This window comes from Chiroxiphia lanceolata, chromosome 12 (genome assembly GCF_009829145.1).
Source record: "Chiroxiphia lanceolata isolate bChiLan1 chromosome 12, bChiLan1.pri, whole genome shotgun sequence".
Classification (NCBI taxonomy): domain Eukaryota; kingdom Metazoa; phylum Chordata; class Aves; order Passeriformes; family Pipridae; genus Chiroxiphia; species Chiroxiphia lanceolata.
Genome location: NC_045648.1, coordinates 7,656,462 through 7,674,023, shown reverse-complemented (window position 1 = coordinate 7,674,023; position 17,562 = coordinate 7,656,462). Strand labels below are relative to the sequence as shown.

The 17,562-nt window shown below is 44.6% G+C and overlaps 1 protein-coding gene across 2 annotated transcripts in view; it reads left to right on the top strand.

Moving 5' to 3' along the window:
* Positions 1-17,562, top strand: part of NTRK3 (neurotrophic receptor tyrosine kinase 3) — a 209,089-nt gene that overhangs the window by 149,904 nt on the left and 41,623 nt on the right. The gene's annotated exons all lie outside the window — the stretch shown is intronic.

Below are 17,562 nucleotides of genomic sequence, written 5' to 3'. Positions count from 1 at the left end.
GATGTTCTCTGATCATGGTGCAGGGGTGTATGTTTGTGTTTGTGTGCATAGAAGGAATCAAATATTCATAATGGAAAGATGGTGTTGGATTTCCAAGGGAAGAGACACATTCATTAAATGTGATCTACAGCCCAAGGCAAAGAACTGGAAGTCGGGACGGTAACGCCTTCAGGGGCTGTGACATGGAGGTAAGTTTTTGCTGCAGCTTCTCCATCTGTAATTCTGCATAAATGACTGAAGTCCCCCATAGTGCACTGATGGATGAGAAGAGCCTGGCTCTGAGCTTGTCCTGGGTGTGATTCAAGACAGCAGCTCTTGAAACCCTCAGTAGCAAGCACGTCCCTGTGTCATGGAGGCTGAGCTGGTGTCTCCCACAGAGCTCAGCTTCAAGCTCAGAACAGCTTCTCGGGTTTGGAAAGAAGCAGGGAGCCACAAGGGTCCTTTCCCAAGGGACATCCAAGCCCAAGTGCAGGCATCACACATACTGCTCCCTGCTCCCTCACAACCCCCTGAAAAAAAGACTCTTTGTTCTAGGAGATATAGATTATATATATTTTAAGGCACCATGAATCATTCATCACCCAAAGATGAAACTGAGCATCAGAGCTAAGAAAAGGCTGAGGTTGTGAGGCGAGGAGCCTTCTATTATTTATTGTACTAAATCTTGACCTGGTAGTACCTCCTTGAAATCTTGCCTTTGCTTTGGGAAACCCTCTTTTTCTCCTAAAAATCTGAACTATTCTTCTACTTTCAGTAGATAATTGTAGCAAGAACCTAATCAACTGCTTCCCATGTTGTGCAGCTTTATGATTGGCTTTCAAAGAGGTGTGTGTCCTAATGAGCGTGTGAGAACACCGTAGGGCTGTTGAGAAAATCATGGACATGTTGGCTTGGAATGAGAATGAAAGAGTCCTAGTGATGCTATGGGATCAAATAGGGTTGAGGGGTTAACACTGAATCTGGCAAACAATGGCAGGTGGGAATAACTGAATGGTTTGAGAAGAGAGGCTGAGTGTTTTCTAACTGAGCCAGACACTTCTAGGCTCAGTGGGGCACAAACCAGCTGTGAATAAGGGCTCCTGCTCCCTTGTGGTCACTTGGTGGTCAGCATGAAATGAGTTTGTGGGTGTCAGCCTTGTTCCTGACAGCCAGATGTCCACAGAAGCAAATGCCAATAATTAAATCCAGAGTGTGGCTGTATGATGCTGGTTTGTGGTGTCCTGACCTCTTGGCAGAAAGAAATAGTCAACACAACCTGTCTGGATAGCAGCAGAACTCTCAGCTAACAAAGTGGAAAGAGAGGAAGAGGGACTGGTTGATTGTTTGCATTTTCTTTGTGTTTTGTTGTTGTTTGTTTGATTCTGTAATCTAAGAGAAGGGCTGGAAGTTGAGCTTTCACTTCATAAGATCATGGTTTTCCTTCTTACATTAGTTGTATTACAGCAAAAATTCAGATTCTACTTGTCCTGATTAAATGTCAAAATGTTGTACCACAGCAGCAGGAAACTATCATGTTGCTTTGCTATTGCCTTTTTAATTACTGTCACCAATTCATTGGCAGGAGTAATCTTACTGCTAAAGGCTGGAGACACCTTCCCTTTCCACCACTACACAGCCCCAGGGCTTGTAAGATCCACTTTTGGCAGTAAGGTGAAATAAAGAGAACTTCAATTATTTGCTGCTCTTCATTTGTGCCAGCACAAGACCTTATGAGGCCACAGTCTAACCTGGGTGTCTAGTATGGTTCAAGTTAAAAATAACCCCACTACCAGCCCTGCACCCTCAAAAGTTATTTTTCACCCAGAACCTTTCAGGGCACTGCTTTGCCAAACAGCAGTGACAGAACAAGGGAGAGGATGACCCGTGGTGGGGTGGGGTGACAGGCACCCACAGGGTCGAGTGGGTGGCCAAACCCCCAGCAGGTTTCACCATCAGAGCTGGCAGCTGATAGTTTGCAGCAAGCAAACACCGTGACACCCAAGACGCTGCTGCAAAAACTGGGAGAGAAATGATTTGGAAATGTGCTCTTTCTAAAGCTTTTATTTTTTAATAGAGAAAACCTTTCAGGCCCCTTTTTAATTCATAATAAAGAGCAGGTTGAAAAGAAGGAGAGGGCAAATGAAGACAGTGAGGCTTGCTAACTTCCTTTAAAGTTGGAAGGTCACCTTTAAAAATGGATGAATGCAGCATTTGGAGGAAGCTCCAAGGCAGCAAGCCTGGGGTTCAGCACTAGAATAGGAGGCAGAACAAAGATGAAAAGAAGAATCCAGTTGGGATCTAGGAATAGCTGCAGAGCTGCAAATCCCCGTGGTGGACTTGGGTGGAGGCGGTGTTTAAGGGAGCTTCTCTGCCCGCTCTCTGAAAGCTGCAGTTGTGCGTGGTGATGTGCTGGGGAAAGTTAAATTTGGAGCTGGATAGCCAGCTGGACTGAGCAGGGACACATGGACTGGTGGTATCACTGTAGGAGTAAACTGGGATTTGGGATAAAATTAAAACACTGCCTGCCCATTTGCATTCAGGACAGTGAGTAACCCTACAATTGTCTCACCTGTTTTGGTTGTGTTCCTGATGACTTTTCCCCTTTCCTGAGACTCTGTGGGGAGTGGGAAAAGGGTATTTACAGCATGAGTCCTGGTGATGATTTGCTGGACAGAAATCTTTTGGTCTGTATTTTGGATGCTTTCCTGGCTCTGGCTACTTTGGTCCTCTTTGTGAGCTGGTGAAATCCAGGGCATGGTAGCACCGCTGTGTCATATGGAATTATGTGAATATACTCCCTTCTCCTTACTCCATCCAAATCAACACACTGGATGCTAAGATACAGCCATATACTTCATGATCCTCAGTTACCTGCTTCAGAAATCAGGTAATTCCTCCCCAGAATACTCCAAAGATGAGATGTCACAGGGGAAGAAGCCTAACATTTGAAAAGGTAACCCACCCTGTGTCCAACATGGTGCTTTCCCCCCAGTGCCAGCCCTTCCCACCTTTCCTTGAAAACCCCAGATGCATCCTGGGAGCTGTGGACACCAGGGGAGGAGTGGGGACACCAGGGGAGGAGTGGGGACTGCGACAGGGGAAGCCTGTGACCCTGGTGCTGGTCTCAGCTCTGTTTGCCCTGGGCAGAAGTTCCCTCTGTTGGGGGAACAGTTCCTAGGATTCACCTGAACTCATTTCATATTTAAGCACTTGCCTGTCTTTCCCTCTGAGCCAAGACGCAGGGGCATCAGACATGTGCTATCTGTTTCTTATTAAGTGGTTTAACAAGCCCAGCTAATTACAATGTACTCAAGGATTTTGTAGCTTATGAAAGCAGTCCCTGTTTGTTTGTGTCAGTGCTTTAATACATTAATACACCAATTAAACCTCGGGAGGTGTGTGTGCTCACACAGCTGAACATACGGGGAGGCACGTTGATGGTTTTCGTGTCAACTGGGGCTTCTCTGGCTGTTTCAGCTCCAGCTCTGAAGGGATGTTTGTGGTTTTGCACTCAGCCTTGTCAGTGAAGGGACATACATCCCCTACATAAAAACATTGTTCTCCCTGCCCAGAATTATGTTGTTTTACAAGACTCAGGCAGACATGGGCACTCTGTTGTTAAGGTTCTCAGACAGGCTTGGGAGAGTTTTGCAGTCTTTCTTTACTTCTCGGTGCTGATGATACAGGCAATTTGTGCATGAAAGGGTTGTCTTCTCTCCCTCAATTAGTCCTGAGGGGTCACCAGTGGGAGCATGCTGTCTGTGACATTTGTGTGCAAAGGGCCCGGCACATTCATTAAGCTACACAGTAACGAGCAGTAATCAGTGCACAAGGCATCCCATGAGCCAGTGCAGGGATGGGGCTGGAGCAGTCAAGGAGGGTCGGAGGTAAAAGCATCCTCCAGTGCATTCATAGCTCAATGAAAAGAAAGCAATTGTGGGGGGAGGAGAAGGAGAAATGACAGATTAAAGCAAATTGAGCAGCTGTAATAAATACACTTGAAATTGAAGTGATTATATTCCCTGCGGAGCTGAAGTGCTGAGGAGGGTCTGCAGAAAGGGCAGCTGCACAAAACCAGTGGCCTTTCGGCGAACAGGCTTACAGGGAATGCAAAATGAGTTGAAGAAATCTGGCTGGGCTTTAGTGCAGGTCTTTCAGATGCAGTTGGGAAGGCTGCCCTAAATATTAAGTCTAGTAAAAATAAAGATAATAAAAAACAGGATGAAGAGACTGACATACACCAGACTGGCTAAGCAAGAGATTGAGACTGCGATGGGGCACTGCTGAGAGCTGGTACAGAGCATATGGAGGAGAAGGTGTTTATCTTGAGCGTGATATATGGAAAACTTAGACTGATGACAGAACAAAAGCCAGCTTGAATCAACAATAAGAGAAGGATTATTAAATATTTTTCATCTGCCAAAATTGCATCCAGCTTTGTAGAGAATGAAGAGAAGGATCTCCCCATATGAGTGGCCAGCTGTTCAAGGGCATGGGACAAGGTGAGTATTCTCTACAGATGAAGAGCACATCCCATAATGTACACCTGAGGGCATGCACACGAGTTGCAAAACTCTTTGCTGACATTTTAAACTGTCTATTTAAAATGGAGCAGCTGGATGAGAGTTGGAAGGGTTGGAAGGTGGTGGATATAATGGGGACAAGAGACAGACCAGTAAGTTTAATGTTTGCTCTGGGAAATTCTTGGAAAGCTTCTTAAACTTTGAGGGATGTTGTGAGAGAACACCTGGAAAGCAATGGTTTGTTAAGGCCAAACTTATGTGGCTTGAAGTTGTGGGAGGTCACACTCAACTAATCTGCTGGCATTCCCTGAGGATGTCACTGCAACTATATCTAAGGGAAATTCAGTGGATATAGTACACTGAGATGTTCCACAAGTATTTGACAAGGACCAGCATCTGAGATTAATGACTGGGGTTAGAAGCATCAGTGCAGGATTTAAAATAAGAGCCTCTGTAGAAATCTGCCCTAAGAGCAAGGGACAGAAAAGAGCTATGGTTAAAAGTGTTTCCAATTGGAAAGAGGTTGAAAGTGATGTGTCCTGAAAGTCACTCTAATCACCTGTTTTTCATGATGTCTGCTAACGAACTGCAAAGAAAACACTGAAGGAAGAACCAGAGTCCTCCCTTTTGTATCATCACGGACTGAGGAATTTTTCACCAGCTCTGACTATAGCCAAGGCCCCAGACACAGCCAGTGCCTCTCGTGATTTGGGATGTGTTTGAGAGAGAGGGATCTCAAGACAGAGAAGAGAAGCAGAGAGAGAGAACACCACTTGGACCTTCCTGCAATACTGTGAGCAGTACTGGGAATGTACCCACACTGGAAGAGACATGGCACGGGGAAACTGCAATTTATGCCGCAGAGACACAGCGCTATCCATTAAGGAAGGAGAAATAAAGCAAGCTGGACAGCACAGAAATTTGTTGTTCATTGATCTCCTTCCAGAAATGAAGAAGTGATTTTTGACAGCTCGGCAATTATTTATTCCTTCATTATTTTTTATTTTTGTCTTCTTTCTCTACAATTCCAGTTTCTGCTCTGGGGACCTCAGGTGACTTTATGTGAGCTCTCGTTTGCAGGAGAATTGCAGCTGACTGTGTAAATGCAAGAAGTCTGAGTGAAGTTTTGAACTTTGGGTGTTCATATGCACTCAGATATTGATCTGGGTAGGTTTTCCCACTAGCTGCTTGAAAAATCTCTGCCCTGGGAAAAGGTTAAGGGACTTGATTTAAACTCTGATTGATAAAGAAAAGACATCAAGGTGACCTTTTTAATACAAGCTGAATTTGGGGTCACTTTACAAGCTCAGATTGCAATAAGGAAACAGGATTTGCAGGCAGACTGATGGATTGGATTAGTGGACGCCGGCCTCTGATTTTTCCATGTTACCAACCCAGGATCTGATGATGGCCCTCCAGTTAAGGTAGTTCAGGAAAGCAACATATATAGTCTTGTTCAAGGTATTTTCTGATGAAATGAGATCTGTCTTAGGCTAGTGAAGAAAAACAGCTAAAGGCATATTGAAGATCTTTCCACCATTATACTCCATTCTGTGCTCTTCAGCTTCACCCACATATATTCATCTACAAATCGCAATTGCCAGCTTTGAGAGGTTCTTTTTATGCCTCTGCATCCTCACCTAACTGCAAAACAGTATTACCCTTTCCCACCTTTCCCAGCAATCTTGTTGATTTTTCTCCTCTCCACTAGCAGTATGTTCTTGCTGTAAAACTTCAGAATGCACATTTAAATTTAAGCTGTTAAGCCATATATGATACATATATAGAAGTATATATATATAATCTTGGTTTTGTAGCTGAAGTTCCTAGTGGGTTGCCTTCCCCATGTGCCTTGAATACCAACTTAACAATCATCCAGTCCTCACACATAGTTCGGTTAAAGCTGAACATGCACCTTTCCACCATCTGCAATTAATCATGTCTTCTGAAGCTACCAGCACTGCAGAATGTTTTCTTGAGTCTCACTAGGACCTTTAAGAAGAATTAACTGGCTATTTTTCCCCTGGTGCAGACACTGATGTTTGGCCACAGGAGAAAACTGTAGGATTCTTTTTTTTTTTTCCCCTTTTAGACTCAGTGAAGTTTGTGCTGTTTTTTATGAAAATTCACCCAAATCAGCTGGCTCATAACGGCGTGAGGCATTGCTGAAAGATGACAGACTGACAAATGGACAAATATATATTGTTTTATCATCACATGTTCTTCACACACTGGGAGTGTCAGAGACAATCAAACAAGATGGATTCTCATCACAATAAATGCAGGACACAGCAGGGATATGGTGAAGCAGTGCCATCAGGGAAGGATGCCTGTGGTTCCTTAAGTAGCACTGAACTCCCGGTGATGATGGATTTCCAAAGCCTTACTCAAGGAGACCTTTTTCTGGTTCACCTCTCATTCCTCAAAGAGGTCTGTTCCTGCCAAGGAGAAGAAGGTGCTGTTGACTGGACAATGCCTCAGCCAGTGCCTGTGAAACAAACCGGATTCCACTGTGGAGCAGCTCTGGAGTCAATGCATGGTTGAGTTGCTGCCTTTCAGGGATCCTCTTCTGTGGGATGGACCCAGGGTACTGGTGGGCTTCTTTCTCTCATTTAGACCTACTTTGCTGTTACCTTCTTTCTTTTTCAGCAGTGAACCTTTCAGGTCCCCCCCCTTTCAGGGGAACCTTTTTCTAAGGTTCCCTTTCTTCTGTTGGTGTGCAGAATCATATTAACACTAGTACAGCATTCATTGCATCCTACTTGTGACTCAGACATAGGCCAAAGGAGCAGGGGAAGCACACACCTGGAGGGTTAAATGAGGACCAGCTGCTATCCCCATCAGATTAACTAATTCCTTTGTAAGATCCTCCTCCTCTTTATCCCCCTCTGCATAATTTGCTACCTCTTAACAATAGCCTAAATCACCCAAACCACAGTAATTTTAGAGCTCAGCAGGCAGAGCTGTCTCACATTACTCCTCCTTCAGGGGTTTCCTTTTGCAGGAGAAGTTGGAAAGATGGAAAAAGGGATGTGCAGACAAGTAGGGAGAAAGCCAAGGAAACCTCAGGCAGAAACAAAGACGGAACAAGGTCTGTATGGGAAAATGTGAGTCCGAGGGAACACCTCATCAAGCCATAGACATAAGCACAATTACTGTGTCAGTCCTGCGAGAAAGGGAGTCACAGGAGGTGGGAAGGAAGAGGAGAGATGGAAATTGGGCAAATTGGAGGGAGACTTTCTAATGAAATCCCAACTTGAGCCTGAGATCTGTCTTTCAACACCTCATGTTTTTACTCCATATGGCCTTACTTTTAGAATTTTCTTGTTCCGTGGGTTTGGCTGCATTAGCCACTCATTTAATGATCAGAAAGGAAGTTGGTGGTGGCAAAATGACTGGGAATGGAGCGAGAAAAGACATTGCTACCCAGAGTTCACAGTTGCCAAAAAAAAAAAAGGCAAGAAAAAAAAAAGCACATGATGCTGGTTTTTTCAAAAATTGTCTTTTCCTTTTGTGATGATGCTGAGGATGGGAGGATGGCAACAATCAGAAGCATTTCCAACCCGCCTGGAGCTCTAGCTGGAAAAAGCAGAAGACGAGACCCTTTCACCAAATTTGCTGCCTTGAGGTGGTTCAGAAATTCTGTCACAACAGATTTTTCTTGAAATCTTTATGAACTTCCACATCTGGAGGGAACTGCACTTTGTCTAAAGATACTTCTTCATTTTGCACCCAACTTTGGGGCTAGTTCTTACTCTGTTCAGAGTAAGGGACCACAGTTGTAGTACAGCATGTGAACCACTTCCAAACCATACCTCTTTCTTTAATGCCACCCTTCTAATAGTCACATAGTTTCCAGAACATATTCAATATATCTGGAATTTTTTAGCATTTGTGGTGGGAGCTAGATCCTTCAAACCGTGGATCAGGAAAGAGACTGAACAGCATTGAAATAGTAGTGTCAAAACCCCCTGAGAATCCTCAAAATTACAAGGAAAAGCTTAATGCTGTGACCTGAAGCCTGTGCTGCAATACCTACCTGGCTATGTCAGCAACTGCAGTGTGGCACTGAAGTGGATGGCTGGGGTGGGGATGACACCAGCAGGATCTGGCTGGTGAGAATAAAAAGGGTGGTGATTGACCATGGGTTGTCTGCTGGTTAGATACACCCTTCTGTGGGGGTTAGTACTGGCTGGGCTGAGCTCTCCTGGGTGCCAGCAGTGGTGGTGCACGACACGCTTTTGTGTCTGCCTGTCCCTCTGGGACAGGAATGACATCTAATCGAGGCTGTTGCAAAGATGAGGGAGCGTTTCAGTGCTGCTCCCAAATTAAGGAGTGTGAGGGAGACCTGGTGCAGCGATGAGGGTTGGGAGAAAGGTTCATGTGGCATGAGGCAGTTAACCCAGCCCTGTGTGACATCCTCCTTCTCTGATGTGGGGGTGCCATAGCCCACAGGACCACAAAGGCAAAAGTTCAGACTGAGTTTGCTGAGAGCAAATTCCTTCCTACAAAGGACCCAACATCTCATTTCTGGCCTTGCAACAGCTCAGCACAATTCACATGCAGCCACGGAGGGCCTGCTTCCTGCACCAGGCACTGGAGTCTGTTCCCATCTCTGTGGTGAAGCTTTGACTGGGGAAATATGAGATCCAACGCTGCCTGAAGGCAGGTGCTACCAGGCTCCAGGCCCCGCTGGAGCAGGCAGAGCCATGGCAGTGAGCTTGCAGGCTGGGGGAGCCGATAGCCAAGAGCCCCTGGGACCTCGGGGTAGAAGGTAAGCCTCTACATTCCTGCTGGGAGACATTCTCAATGCTGGGAGGCTGCTGCTGAGACCTGGTCACTTCCAGCTTTCTTGTGATTATCCATCTCGGCAATAGGATGCTGTTAAGTGTCTGATTACTGTGTTGTTAAAGCCTTAAGCCTGAAATCTGGCTATCACGTGGTCTCTCGAGGGGCAGCCGATCCTCCTCCGTCCCTCCACCAGTAATCCTTCCTTTCCCTTGGAAAAATAATAAAAAAGAAAGACAAGTGGTATCTGTCTGCAGCAGCACTTTCCAATCAAGTGAAAACTAGCTGGAAAATCAAATCAACCGGTAAGTTCCTGCAAAACAGAACTCTATATCTTTAAAATCTCCTCTTTTGAAGGGATGAGCTGAACGGCAATAGCTGCTGATGTAAAACAAACCATTATTCCTTGTATCTCCTCTCCAAGCCCCCCTCCCTGCAGATGCATGAGTCTGAGGGAGGCAGATGCTCTCTGAAGACTATTTTCCTCCGTTAAATAAATTCACTTTCAAATAATGTGTAATTAAATGTGTGGTATTGAATTAATGTTTTATTCTGAGTGCTTTGGCAGCAGGGGACCTAGGGGCCTGGCTGGTGGAAAGAAAACATGCTCACCAGAAAGACTCCCTTCTCCTCTCTCTTTCCCTTTTCCTCCCACCCTGCCAAGAATCCCAATCCCTATTTCCAAGAGCTGCTGGAGTGTATCAGTGAGTCAGTGATGAGGATGCTTTGTGTATGATCCTTTTTGTGATACATTGCCATGAGGCTCTTGGGCATTTCACCCAGTGGAAAGACCTCTGCAGCCTACTCTGTCCCTCCTCTACTTGTCTTCTGATGGTCCTAGTCTTCCTCTTCAGAAGAGCCCAGCTGTGTGTTAACCCTTGTATACAAAAAGCAGAGCCCGAGTGTCCCCTTGGGATGTGAAATTGGTGCTTGATGCCTGAGGAGACAGACTGCTGAAGCTGGAGAGGCAGTTTATCTTTCCAGCCTAGTGCCAACCAGAAATTATTTGAGAAGATGAAGATGATGTTGGTAATCACTGGATGTTTTTTAGCTCTTTTGTCTGGAATGTTAATAAGGTTTTGGTCCCGTCAGCAGTGTTTTGTGTTCCTGTGGGAGCCAGATGAGGAGGAGTTGGTGCATACAGAGACATTGGCAAGCATGGGGTGAACCTTTGCTTTTTCCAGGGATCTCTGTGAAATGGCTGTTGGTTCTGCAGAACTATGCAGTGGTTGTGCATCCCAGTTGAGACTGCTCAGCACCTAGTAGCCATGGGACACTTTACCTTGCTCTCTTCATAAAATAATTACCAAGTGGTTTGTACTCAGATTTATGTGACTGAAATGGATGAGAAGGGTTTGAAGTTGTGTTTTGTTTTTATAGGAGTGTCAGGTTGTTTAAGCTGGGACAGGCTTTTCTGCTTAGTGTCTGTGGAGTGGTGCCAAGTGCATTCTAACTGTATTTTTGTCCAGATTTTTTTCATTAAGAAAATGAGATTTTGGTTTGGTTTGGGTTTAAACTTTGCAGGTATGTCACTCCAGGTAATGTCAGTCCAGGTAATGTCATCCACTTCGGAGTGGTTTTCAGTGTGATGTAGTGAGGGACCCTGGCAGGTTTTGGACTTGTGTCTGGTGAGTTGTTGGTTTAAGGTGTGCTTTGTTTTTCTCTCAGCTCCTTTACATGCACACACACACTCCCTTTCCACTTGCCTTCAGCTCTGAGAGCGCTGTACATGTGGACTGTTGGTGGTCTCTGTGTGGCTGCATTCGGAGCCGGTGCTGCAGCTCAGGTTACAGCAGCTCAGCGGGTGCTAATCCAGTCACTCCATGCTGCAAATCACATCCCTCTGTGGAGGTTGAGGGCTGTTCTGCAGAAAGACAGCTCTTCCTTGAATCAGTTCTGGCTGGAGTGAGCTGAAAGGCAGCCCTTTGGGTCAGGACTCCCTCTCCATCTGCTATTGCAACAGCAAAAGCCAGAGGAGCTGATATGTCCTGGTCGCCAGAGGTAGGCTTGAAAGTGGTGGATGTAAGGTATTTACAAAGCATCAGAGATCTGCAGGCAGAGGTTGGTCTGTTTTTCTGAGTCTGATTACACTGACAGCTCCTGGTTTTGACTGGCATTCCTGGATAATTTTTTAACCTAGATTGCCCAGCTAAATGCGTCAAGGCTTGTTATTTTTTACCGAGGTTCATTTAGCAGCATGTAGTGCATTAGCTCTGGGTCTGCTGGGTCAGCTGGGCAATAATGCCTCCTTCCCACCTGGGATCTGCACTCTTGCCTTGCACTGCTCATAAGGAATGAAGCTGATGGTAAGAAAATGAAAAGAACTGCAGAAACATAAAATAGTTATCTTTTAAGGTCTTTATGGAGTGTGATCCTTGACTGAGCCAGAAACTGTAGTTGCTCCACCAGGTTCCCAAAGATTCAGATATGCTTTGCATAAACCTCTATGATTTGTGTCAGAACTGCTTGGTACTTATAATCAACAACTCTTTTGAATCCAAGTCCTTGAAGGGTGTCTTACAGAGGAACTTGGCAAAGAACCAGTGTCTGGGCACAGCGCCGAGTTGCTGGAGCGTGTACCCAGGCCCTTTCCCAGAGGTGGCTCATGTCAGAGCTGGGAGAGAAGCCACCACAAGTGGAGGGCTACCTACTCAGAGTCCATGCAGAGATGAGAACCAGCCTGTTTATGTCTCCATTTTTTAAAATGATGTGGGACTGATTCTCCCTTTGTTTACACATACTTCACAGCAGCCATTGATTGAAATCAATATCCTTCATTGACTTTGATGGATTTGCTCCAGGCCAGGAGGGAGACTCCACCTCTGTGCAGCCTGTGTATGCATTATCTTCTCTCACTGTTAGACAAGTCTGTGAGAGAATGACTTACCAGCCCTCCAGTGGCAAGGCTCTTTGATCTGGTCCTACCTGATGTGCACGTTTTGCTCTGATCAGGTACATCGGATAACTCATCAACATGTTTTGTTGACATCCAGGCTGCAATTGACTGCCTGACATGAAAGGCACTCTTCTTGGTACTTACATGTCTTAATAAGAAGATTTCCAGTATAAATTGTAAGCTTTGATTATTTGGTTTTAATTGTCATGGAACAGCAAAGCTGTGCAGCTCTTTATTCATAAGAGTTATTTCAGCAGTATCAAGAAAGAAATGAATGAATCATATTGACTAAGTGAGAACTTTGCTACCTTTTTGGGGACAACTTAGGTATAAAGAAAAGAGACAATTCTTCAGCATAAATTAGTTGTTACAGCAAATGACTCAGCCACTACTAAATAGTCATTGTTGTTATCATTTATAAAGTGCTGTTGATGCAAATGAGGCTTTAGAAGCTTATGAAAATCAAGGCCATATCTACAAAGAGCCCAGGATCAGACTCAAATCAGGATACCCTAGAAACAGATCTAAAATAAGTCAGTTTTAAACCAGGGCTTGAACAACAAGAGGGGAAAAAATAGAGAAGAAGAAAAAGAGAGAAAAAAATGCCATGATTTGAAAAAGCATAGGGAGGGAGGAGCTGGTGATGGAGAGGTACAGGAAAGGACCTACCTTTAGGGAAAACAGGGCCACATGTGAGAAGGAAAGAAAAAAATTATAGAAAATTGATATTGGTCTTTTCTTGGCTAGATTAGAAATCTTCTGGTAAAGAGAGTGGCAAAAGTAAATGGAGAAATTTCTGTAACTTTTTTCTGCTCAGCCAGCGAGCCACATGTTGTTTGTGAATTAATAGTCCAAGATCAAGAAACTCACTAAAAACACAACAATGAGACAGACTGCTTGCTGATTGGGAGTTTGAAAGAAGGAGATGTGAGGAAATAATTGAAATTAATTAATCTAACAGTTGAAATTGACGTGGTATAAATGATCCAGCATTAGTAGTTTTGCATTTCACTGTAACTTAAGTACTGACAGTGCTCATGGTTTACTCTGCTTGGAGTTTGATTTGTCCATTTACCTCCCACTGTAGTCATCTGTGTCCAAACACAGTTGTGCATCCAGGTTTCAACTGTATTATCAAACCATGGTTTTAAGGATTCTGGCTGTGATGGGAATCTGAAATGCAGAATTTGCAGTGTCACTGAACCCATCTCTTCTTTGTCTGATGCCCAGGACTGATTTAGAAATGAGACAGTAATTGGAAAATTAGATTCATGAAATGTACCGATGTAACGTCCCAACATCCGCTCATGTGATTGAAATCTGGTGGTTATTCAAAACAAGTTGTTTTCATTGCACACAGTCTGTTACCAACTCCATATGCTCTACCTGGGATTTGGAGGTTGAGTCGGGGTCTTTGTGCTTTGACCTTACCATAAGCTAGAGAGACTCTGCAATATGAGCATAAAAGATGGGAGAAGAGGGTGCAATGACAGGGAGGAAGAAGTTTCTGGTTTTAGACAGCCACTTTTCTGATTAAATTCACTTGAAGCAGAGATCAAGTCAGCTGTCCTGCAAAAAGGTTCAGAGGTGGTAAGATCCCTTTGCAGATCTGCAGCTGCCACCCTTCTGCCTCAGCTCTTTCAGTGAAAGGGAAAGCTTTCTGCTTTGGAGGCTATTTGTAAAGATGGGTGCAGCGTCCCAGACTTATTCTTGTTAATGCTCTAACTTCCCCTCCTGCTACCATCACTGAACTGAAGTCACAGGCCATTTCCAACCAGCTGCAGGTGGGGTGCTTTCTGGTGTGGTTAATGGGCTATTCACAACAAGAGTTTGAAACGCTTTCTCTGTGTTAAATCTTGATGGACAAGCAGGAAGGTGGAAAATCTACCCAACTTTCCGTCTGTGTCATGCAGCAACACAGTAATCCCAAAACAAGGACTAAAAGATGTTTCATTTTAAACTGGAATTATTTCGGTGTTGTGTGCTCACATCCTTCCTGCAGATACAACACGGCTTTGAATGAGTTCCCATCATGCTGTCAAGTCTGCTTATTTTCCTGTCAGGTCTTCCCGTGGCTCCTGCAAAGGTTCTTCTTTTGAATTGTCTTGTTGGCTTGTTTTTATAAGTTAATGGTACAAGGGGAGAAAAAAAACCAAAGAGTGGTACTTAGGGGAAGGCAGTTTGCATACACCTTGTCTACAGGGCTGACTGCAACACAGCCGAGACAGATTAGCACACCACTGCCTGCCTAAAACAAATAAACACCAGCTGTTTATCAGACAGGGCTCTGCTTTCTCCAGGAGGAGGCAAACAGATTTATGCAGATGAACCTCTGAGGTGCCCTTGCAGCAGAGCATCCTTCATGGCTACTCTGCCTTCCTTATGAGTTACAGCCAGGACAGACGAGCACAGAGGTGCAGGGTTAGCACAATAACACAGCCATCTGCACTGTGCCGGGGTGGTTTGTCACTGCTTTATGGCCAAAGCCCATCTTTAATAGTAATTTAGAATTAATCATAGTGCTGATCTCTCTGTGAATGGAAGAATTTGGTGTAAAATTCACTATTTTAGGCCTATAGCATGTGAAAAAGCAATTTATTATAACTCACTTATTATTCCATTTGTGTCTAAAATGCTGTGAAGCAAAATTTATGGCCAGTTGAGGTTGAGAGAAATTGTGATCAGCAAAAGTACTTTTCTGATTCTGCATTAAGATTGTCCAGTTGCTGTCAAACTACTTAACTTCTTGACCCTTTTATTTTTATAACCACCCAAGTTTATTTTAAATCCAGCAGTGCTACATGCATCCACCACTGCAAAAGTATTGCTCCTCTCTCAGTTCAACTCTGCCTGGTGCAATAGCACCTTTAATTCTTCATATAAATTTTCCCTGAAGCTTCTCAGGTGACTTTAACAACTTGCTGCAAAATCTGGTCTTGAACACAGAAGGGATATTATTTTAATAATGTAGACATAATTACACAGTTTGGATACCAGCTCTCAGAAATGTCTGATCATTTATTAAGATGTTGTTGGGAGGAAAAATTGGGAGCTGAACATTTTGGGCAAGACTCTGGAGAGTTCAGAAAGAGAAGTTTCCTTCAGTTCTCATGGTGTTGCTCACAAGAAGTATAAACATTCTCAAATAGTATTGCTGGATATTCTGAGACAGTTTCCTTTTTAACTTTATCTCCCACCAAACGGGGCAATCGGATTGCAATTGCTACATTTCTGAGTTTTTTGAAGTGTCCTTGGGCTCCTCTTAGTACCAGATCATTCCCCTGCAGCTTTCTTGACTGCTGGTATTCAGGAGACCAACAATGCAAATATGTGGTTTGTCAGTACAGTAAGTCCAAGGTACTGTAGTGATGAGTGTTATAGAAATGCTTGCCAAGAGAAAGAGGAAAAAATCCTTTCTCTCTACTCTGTAAAGTAAATTGGTACCATTTGAGCTTTTCTTAAATTAGGACTTTCCTCACCCAAGTGCATCACTTAACATTTCAACACATAATGTCTCAGATTTCTCAAGGTACTCCTTAAACACTCAGCTAAACCAGGTGGAGAAGGCAAAGTCCACATGTGATTTGTTCTCCCTGGCTGTCACTGCAGGTTTAATACCAGAATAATTTTAGATGTGCCTACCACCCTGTGCCTTAATGTTACAAATGTTATTAATATTGGTAAGTAACACTTTTCAGTCTGCGGAACAATTAACAAAAAGGTCAATGAGAATTCCCCAGAGAGGCATCTTTCATTACAAGGCCCATTGCTTATGCAATCTCACAGCATCCATCTTCCCAAACAAGCCAAAGGCCCAGAGATGGCAGCTACTTAAACCTGCCTCTGAGCTCCTAATTAAAAAGCTTAATTGTACAAAATCCATTAGGATGCTTGTCTTCTAATCCCTTGGAGTTTTGATGCATTGTGTTACCTATGTTGTTGTGGGGCACATGCCCCCTGGTCGATACAGATACCTGTTTGGACACCTGGGTGGCAGGAGCTGGTGGCAGATTGTGATGTCTGTTAGTGACATGTCCCTGCAGCCAGTCTGCAATCTGGAGTTAGTCACCTCTACCTCCTGAATCTGCAGTGTCCCACGGAAAATGCACGTGAGCCAAGGGGTGTGTACCTGTGCCAGGTGGAAGAGATGGAAAAGACTCAAAAGTGGTCCAGTTTGTGAGCAAACATATTCAGCGTTATGGACGCTTCAGGGTAGGAGTGGAAAGAGGGCACTGACCCACTTAATGCCTCTGCTTGGGGAGACCTGTCATGCATCAGCTTTTGCTCACCAGGCACTGGAGAAAAGTGTACAGCTCTCCACTGCCCTGCCATGACCCTCAAGCTGAAGCTGGGGGTGGTCTGTGGTGCCAGAGTTCTCGAGGGAGGCAGTAAGCCTCACTGAAGGACAGTTTAGAGAGATGAAGTTTTGGGTACTGTGCCTCCAGAAAATGCTATGGTGGCTGTGCATCTGTAGCTGCTTCCACAGCTTATTATGGGCATTAAAAAGCCTCTTTGTATTGCTGAGGAGCTGCAGGGGTGCTGTGATGTCAGAAGAGTGCTTGAAGGTTTGGTGGCAAGTAGCTGTGCCCTAGTATTTTTCCCAGAAGAGAATATGGAAACCCACAACTTCTCCCAGCAGCCAGTGGCATTTAATCATGCCAAAGCATAGTGGATATCCCATAGTCACTTACCCACCCTTGTAGGTGCCTGATCCCTGGGCAGACCCAGCCCTTAGGAATGACCTGTAAGCCAAGCAGACCAATTTTCATTGGCCTTTGTACCTTTAGTAAATTAATAGCTACTGCTCTTCTGATTCTTCCTGAAACCTGGGTTGCTATTCTCTGTCAGTCCTTGCCATCCTAAATGTCAGTGGAAAGGATCATTGAAACTAATGGATTCAGTTTGTCTGTTGTGCCAGTGACTGTATCCTGGGATGACCTTTCTGAGGTAACAGTCGAGTAGAAGGCTGCAGGGTCAGGGTCCTGCTGCAGGTGCTTCCAGCCGGCTCCTGCTTGTGCCCTGACGTGCATGGGGGTCAGTGGTCCTCCTCCTCTTGGGAATGATTTGACTTGCCAAGGTTGAACCCCAAAAATGTACTGCATTTGAATTTAAACTAATCCCATTTGAAATGCAAAACTCATCAGGATCTTCTAATCTTGCCTGACCTGGCATCAGAGGTATGTGACCTTTGCTACCGCTTACAGGAGGTGGATTATTTCCAGGATCATTCCAAAGAGATTCAGGTCTCTGTAGCAGAACTTGCCCCAAAAGTTCCTCTCCCTGTGGAGAAGCTTGCCACGAGCTTGTCATGAGAACGTGATAAACCTCAAGTGCTTTCCTCGCAGATGTTTTGTGTGAGACTAGCTCCATCCCAGA